The following is a 6,881-nucleotide window of genomic DNA, read 5'->3' as shown; positions in this document are numbered from 1 at the left end:
TTTTTAAGTCATGTTCAAAATAATCTGAGCGGTACATCTCGGCTTGCATTTTGACCCAGAAATTGAACATGGACTCTGAAAAGATTGGTGACCACTGTTCTAGAATTGTCCCTGTTAACACCATCAACGTTGCCTTTTACAGTGGCAATTGTAATGAATCAACGCAACATTAGCCACTTTCAATGCAACATAGTGAAACAAAACAAACTATGCAAGAGATTTTGTTGTATGCAGAATGCATCAGAGTAGGATTCTATTGCATTGACACCATAGTCCTCACAGACCGGTGCAGCATACCCAATCAGAGTTGTAGTAGGCCTATATGTAAATAGACCATTGCCATATATGGTTCTGTGTCATTTACTCTGAACTGGACTGTGTTTACAGCATGAGCGGTCGTGAGTAGATGCGCTTGTTTTGAGATTAAAGTGAGAGCTGCACATTTTGTTCATATCCTTGGCTAGTTAGTAAGTTATTATCCCAGTTATAGATCATTTGTTTGTATCCTTGGCTAGTTAGTGAGTTATTAGCCCAGTTATAGATCATTTGTTCGTATCCTTGGCAAGTTAGTGAGTTATTAGCCCAGTTATAGATCATTTGTTCATATCCTTGGCTAGTTAGTGAGTTATTATCCCAGTTATAGATCATTTGTTCGTATCCTTGGCAAGTTAGTGAGTTATTAGCCCAGTTATAGATCATTTGTTCGTATCCTTGGCAAGTTAGTGAGTTATTATCCCAGTTATAGATCATTTGTTCGTATCCTTGGCAAGTTAGTGAGCTATTAGCCCAGTTATAGATCATGTGTAGTCAGCAGTAGGGGAGTGATTGCTTCCTACAAGAGCACAAAACATACATTTATAGACATCTAGTGAGTCATGGTAAAGAGCTTTTTTCCGTCTTACAGGGACAGTGTTGTATTTTGAGACCGGCTTGATTAAGCTCAGTAGCCAATAGGCAGAGGGTAGAATAATGTGTCTCCTTTCGCTGTAATAATGGTATGGGAATAATAATGCATTGTCAGGGATTTCCTCCTCTTCTTCCGAAGAGGAGAGGCGAAAGGGATCAGAGGACCAATATGCGGCGTGGTAAGTGTCCATGGTTATTTTAATACGTAAATGTACACATGAACACTACAAAACAATAAATGTGCGAAAACCTAAACAGTCCTATCTGGTGCAAACACAGAGACAGAAACAATCACCCACAAAACCCAACACAAAACAGGCTACCTAAATATGGTTCCCAATCAGAGACAATGACTAACACCTGCCTCTGATTGAGAACCATATCAGGCCAAACATAGAAATAGACAAAACCTAGAAAAACAAACATAGACTACCCACCCAACTCACGCCCTGACCATACTAAATAAATACAAAAGAAAGGAAATAAAGGTCAGAACGTGACATGCATTTTATTTTGTAAAGTGGTTTCTTGCATGAACACAACATGTTCAGTCATCTCCTTGTCTGAAGGACAAGTGGACAAACAGGTTAATGTCAAGCCCTGTTTATTTTCAAAAGTCTGATGGAATGTTGGCCTACACTGAACCTCACACATCGGCTGCTACTGTAGGCTGAATGACAGCCCGGCTATTTCCATGTTAAAATATTATGGGATGCATTTTCCCCATTGTTTTTGATGGTAGGCCACTCTGATAGGTCTAGATTATGATCAAATAGCCACAGTAGCCAACTTGTCCACAGTAAAACTGTAACTTAAAGCAGCTACAGCCTCAGTGTTCACAGTAAAACTGTAACTTAAAGCAGGTACAGCCTCAGTGTTCACAGTAAAATTGTAACTTAAAGCAGGTACAGCCTCAGTGTTCACAGTAAAACTGTAACTTAAAGCAGGTACAGCCTCAGTGTTCACAGTAAAGCAGGTGCAGCCTCAGTGTTCACAGTAAAGCAGGTGCAGCCTCAGTGTTCACAGTAGAGCTGGTACAGCCTCAGTGTTCACAGTAAAGCAGGTACAGCCTCAGTGTTCACAGTGGAACGGAAGTTACACAGAATTTTCACAACGTTCAAGTTAGCGTTCAGTAGACACGAAATTTAAATTGAAATGCCGTATTTAAGCTAACTACTAGCTAGATTCATTTCTCTCACGATTACTCAGCCAACAAAATGTTCATAAAATAGCATATTATTCACGTAAAAAGTTAGGTGTCTAGCTGTGTTAACCCAGTCTCAAGCTGACCCAGAGTCAGTGATATCACATTTACATAAGTATTCAGACCCTTTACTCAGTACTTTGTTGAACCACCTTTGGCAGCGACTACAGCCTCCAGTCTTCTTGGGTATAACACTACAAGCTTGGCACACCTGTATTTGGGGAGTTTCTCCCATTCTTCTCTGCAGATCCTCTCAAGTCAGGTTGGATGGGGAGCGTCGCTGCACAGCTATCTTCAGGTCTCTCCAGAGATGTTCAGGATCCTGAGTGGCGCAGTGGTCTAAGGCACTGCATCTCAGTGCTAGAGGGGTCACTACAGACCCAGGTTTGATCCTGGACTGTATCACAACCGGACGTGATTGGGAATCCCATAGGGCGGCACACAATTGGCCCAGCGTTGTCCGCGTTAGGGGACAGTTTGGCCAGGGTGTAGGCCGTCATTGTAAATAATAATGTGTTCTTAACTGACTTGCCTAGTTAAATAAAAATGTTTGATCAGGTTGATCGGGCTGGGCCACTCAAGGACATTCAGAGACTTGTTCCCCCAAAGCCACTCCTGCGTTGTCCTGGCCTTGTGCTTAGGGTCGTTGTCCTGTTGGAAGGTGAACCTTCACCCCAGTCTGAGTTCATTGGGCGCTCTAGTGAATGTTATAATCAAGGATCTCTCTGAACTTTGCTCCATTCATCTTTCCCTCGATCCTGACTAGTCTCCTAGTCCCTGCTGCTGAAAAAAATCCCCACATCATGATGCTGCCACCACCATGCTTCACCGTAGGGATGGTGCCATGTTTCCTCCAGACGTGACGCTTGGCATTCAGGCCAAAGATTTCAATCTTGGTTTCATCAGACCAGAGAATATTGTTTATTATGGTCTGAGAGTCTTTAGGTGCCTTTTGGCAAACTCCAAGCAGGCTGTCATTTACTGAGGAGTGGCTTCTGTCTGGCCACTCTACCATAAAGGCCTGATTGATGGAGTGTTGCAGAGATGGTTGTCCTTCTGGAAGGTTCTCCCATCTCCACAGAGGAACTCTGGAGCTCTTTCAGAGAGACTATCATGTTCCTGGTCACCTCCCTGACCAAGGCCCTTCTCCCCCGATTGCTCAGTTTGGCCGGGCGGCCAGCTCTAGGAAAAGTCTTGCTGGTTCCAAACTTCTTCCATTTAAGAATGATGGAGGCAACTGTGTTCTTGGGGACCTTCAATGCTGCAGAAATGTTTTGGTACCCTTCCCCAGATCTGTGCCTCGACACAATCCTGTCTCGGACAATTCCTTTGACCTCATGGCTTGGTTTTTGCTCTGACATGCATTGTCGACTGTGGGACCTTATATAGACAGATGTGTTCCTTTCCAAATTATGCTCAATCAATTGAATTTACCACAGGTGGACTCCAATCAAGTTCTAGAAACATCTCAAGGATGATCAATGGAAACAGGATGCACCTGAGCTCAATTTAGAGTCTCATAGCAAAGGGTCTGAATACTTATGTAAATAAGGTATTTCTGGTATTTATTTTTAATACATTTGCAAAAATGTCTAACCTGTTTTTTTTTGTCATGATGGGGTATTGTGATGTCATGCTGGGGTATTGTGATGTCATGATGGGGTATTGTGATGTCATTATGGGGTAAGAGCGTCTGCTAAATGACTTAAATGTAAATATTGTGATGTCATTATGGGGGTATTGTGATGTCATCATACAGGTATTTGTAGATTGCTGAATGAAAAACATGTATTTAATCCATTTTAGAACAAGGCTGTAATGTAACAAAATGTGTAAAAAGTCAAGGGGTCTGAATACTTTCCAAAGGCTCTGCATATGATCATATGTATGGTAATATATAATTAGTTGTATTACTTGTGAGGCACAGCTGAGCATAATGACTCACCACCCCTCCACATGGTTCAAAATGGGAACACGACCATCAACAGCGCAAAACTGAAAAAAAATAATAATAATAATTGGAACGCATAAATGTTTGGTGATCGACTAGGAGATCAGCTGGTTGGCGACCACTGTTAAAGACAATTTAGTGTTCATATGATTAAGATTGGAAAAAAAGCTGATTTTAGTTTACCTTAGATCTCGTTTTGTTGATTGATTTAATTTAAGGTTCTGTTCGTATTTTGATTGATTGATTTACTTAATTTAAGGTTCACTGTATTTTGATTGATTGATTTAATTTAAGGTTCACTGTATTTTGATTGATTGATTTATGTGACAATACAGAGGCGGATGCAAGATGCAAGCAACGATGGTTTAATGAATACAGGTTACAGCAGCAACAGGACAGATAGACTGTACTCAGACGGAATCCGACCCAGGGACTAGGGCGCATCTTCCGATTATAGCGTGCTGAGAAATCCAGGGGAGTGTGTCCGGATGGGTAGGAAGGAGCACAGCAGATAATCCACACAAGGGCGGCGAGAGATGAGCACGGACACACGACACAACCTCAGGGAAGTAACAACGATCTGACAACAAGAAACACTGGTTACAGAACATATAAAGGGAAGATAAGTGATTCCAGCTGGCGCAGACAATCAGGCCGAGATTGGGAACCACGCCCACACAAACACGGGAGAGAGAGAGCGAGAGAGAGAAAGAGAAAGAGAGAAGGAGGCAGTGGATTCATGAACGTTCCCAGGCGAATTTACCTGTCGATTGAAATCATCGATAAGGGAGTGATCCAGAATGTCCCTAGCAGGTACCCAACTTCTCTCCTCCGGGCCGTAACCCTCCCAGTCCACCAGGTACTGGAATCCGCGTCCCCTCCTTCTAGAGTCCAAAATACGATTGACAGAAAACGTGGGTTCCCCATCAACAAGTCGTGGCGGCGGGGGAACCGGGACCGGTGGGTTAATGCGTGCCTGAAACACAGGTTTTATTTTAGACACATGAAAGGTAGGATGAATTCTCCTATACGCCGGAGGAAGCTTGAGCCGGACCGCCACCGGACTAATGATCCTGGTGACTTTGAACGGGCCGATAAATTTGGGGGCAAGCTTGTTCGAAACGGATCGGAGAGGAATGTTCTTAGTAGAAAGCCACACTCTTTGGCCAACGACGTATACCGGAGGCTTCGACCGGTGGCGATCGGCCTTAGCCTTGGTGCGCGCCCCCACCCGGAGAAGAGTCTCACGGGCTCTGCTCCATGCGTGACGGCACCTCTGGATGAAAGCGTGAGCGGAGGGAACAGTGACCTCGGACTCCGTACTGGGAAAGATAGGTGGCTGGTAACCTAAACTACACTCAAACGGAGAAAGACCCGTGGCTGCCACTGGCAACGAATTGTGAGCGTACTCAACCATAGAGAGTTGTTGACTCCAGGAAGAGGGATTCTTAGAAAACAAACATCGCAACACTCTCTCCAAATCTTGGTTGGCCCTCTCCGTTTGACCGTTGCTCTGGGGATGAAACCCTGAAGACAGGCTGACACTCGCTCCCAGTAACCTACAAAACTCTTGCCAAAACTTGGACACAAATTGGGGCCCCCTGTCAGAAACTACGTCCATCGGCAGGCCATGTAAGCGAAAGACGTGATCCACGACAGTTACCGCTGTCTCCTTGGCAGATGGTAATTTAGGCAAGGGAATAAAATGAGCCGCCTTCGAGAACCGGTCCACCACGGTCAAAACAACCGTCTTGCCCTGGGAGGGCGGGAGGGCGGTAACAAAATCTAGCGCGATGTGGGACCAGGGTCTCGAAGGGACCGACAGCGGTTGGAGTAACCCATCTGGGGTCGATTAGAAGTCTTCCCAGTGGCACAAACCGAGCAAGCCAAGACAAAACTGTGAATGTCACGAGCCATCAGTGGCCACCAAAAGCGTTGCTTAACCAAAAGCTAGTGCGGCTGACTCCTGGATGACACGCTACGTTGGAGCAATGCCCCCACCGAATAACATGGGACCGACACCCCTCCGGCACAAACAACCGATTAGGCGGGCAACCGGGCGGAGCGTTACCCCTTCTAAGGCCGTTTTCACCCTCGATTCAACCTCCCATGTGAGTGTGGAGACCACTAGGGTCCCGGGTAGGATGCACTCGGGAGTGGATGGGCGTTCGGAATGGTCAAAAATGCGAGAAAGGGAATCGGGTTTGACATTCTTGGAACCCGGGCGATACGAGAGAGAGAAGTCAAAACGTCCGAAAGAGTGCCCACCGCGCCTGCCTGGAGTTGAGTCGCTTGGCGGTTCTGATATATTCCAAATTTTTGTGATCGGTCCAAACTATAAAAGGTACCCCGAACCCTCTAACCAATGGTGCCACTCCTCCAGTGCTAACTTCACTGCCAACAACTCTCTGTTGCCAATGTCGTAGTTGCGTTCCGCAGGTGATAACCGATGGGAAAGGAACGCGCAAGGGAGTGCATCTTGTCGTCAGAAGAGGAACGTTGGGAAAGTACCGCGCCTACCCCCACCTCTGAAGCGTCCACCTCCACCACGAACTGATGCGGGGATCGGGAGCTATGAGGATGGGAGCCGAAACAAAGCGGCTCTTGAGTTTGGCGAATGCAGCCTCGGCTGTATCGGACCACCTGAACGTCACTCTGGGGAGGTTAAGGCGGTAAGAGGAGTGACTATCTGGCTAAAGTTGCGAACGAACGCCGGTAGAAATTGGCGAATCCCAGAAACCTCTGTAGGGCCTTACGGGAATCTGGGCTTGGCCAATCCACCACAGCCTTAACCTTGTCAGGATCCATGCGAATACCTTC

The sequence above is a fragment of the Oncorhynchus nerka genome, linkage group LG8, assembly GCF_034236695.1.
Source record: "Oncorhynchus nerka isolate Pitt River linkage group LG8, Oner_Uvic_2.0, whole genome shotgun sequence".
In the NCBI taxonomy this organism is placed as follows: Eukaryota; Metazoa; Chordata; class Actinopteri; order Salmoniformes; family Salmonidae; genus Oncorhynchus; species Oncorhynchus nerka.
This window is presented reverse-complemented; position numbering follows the sequence as displayed.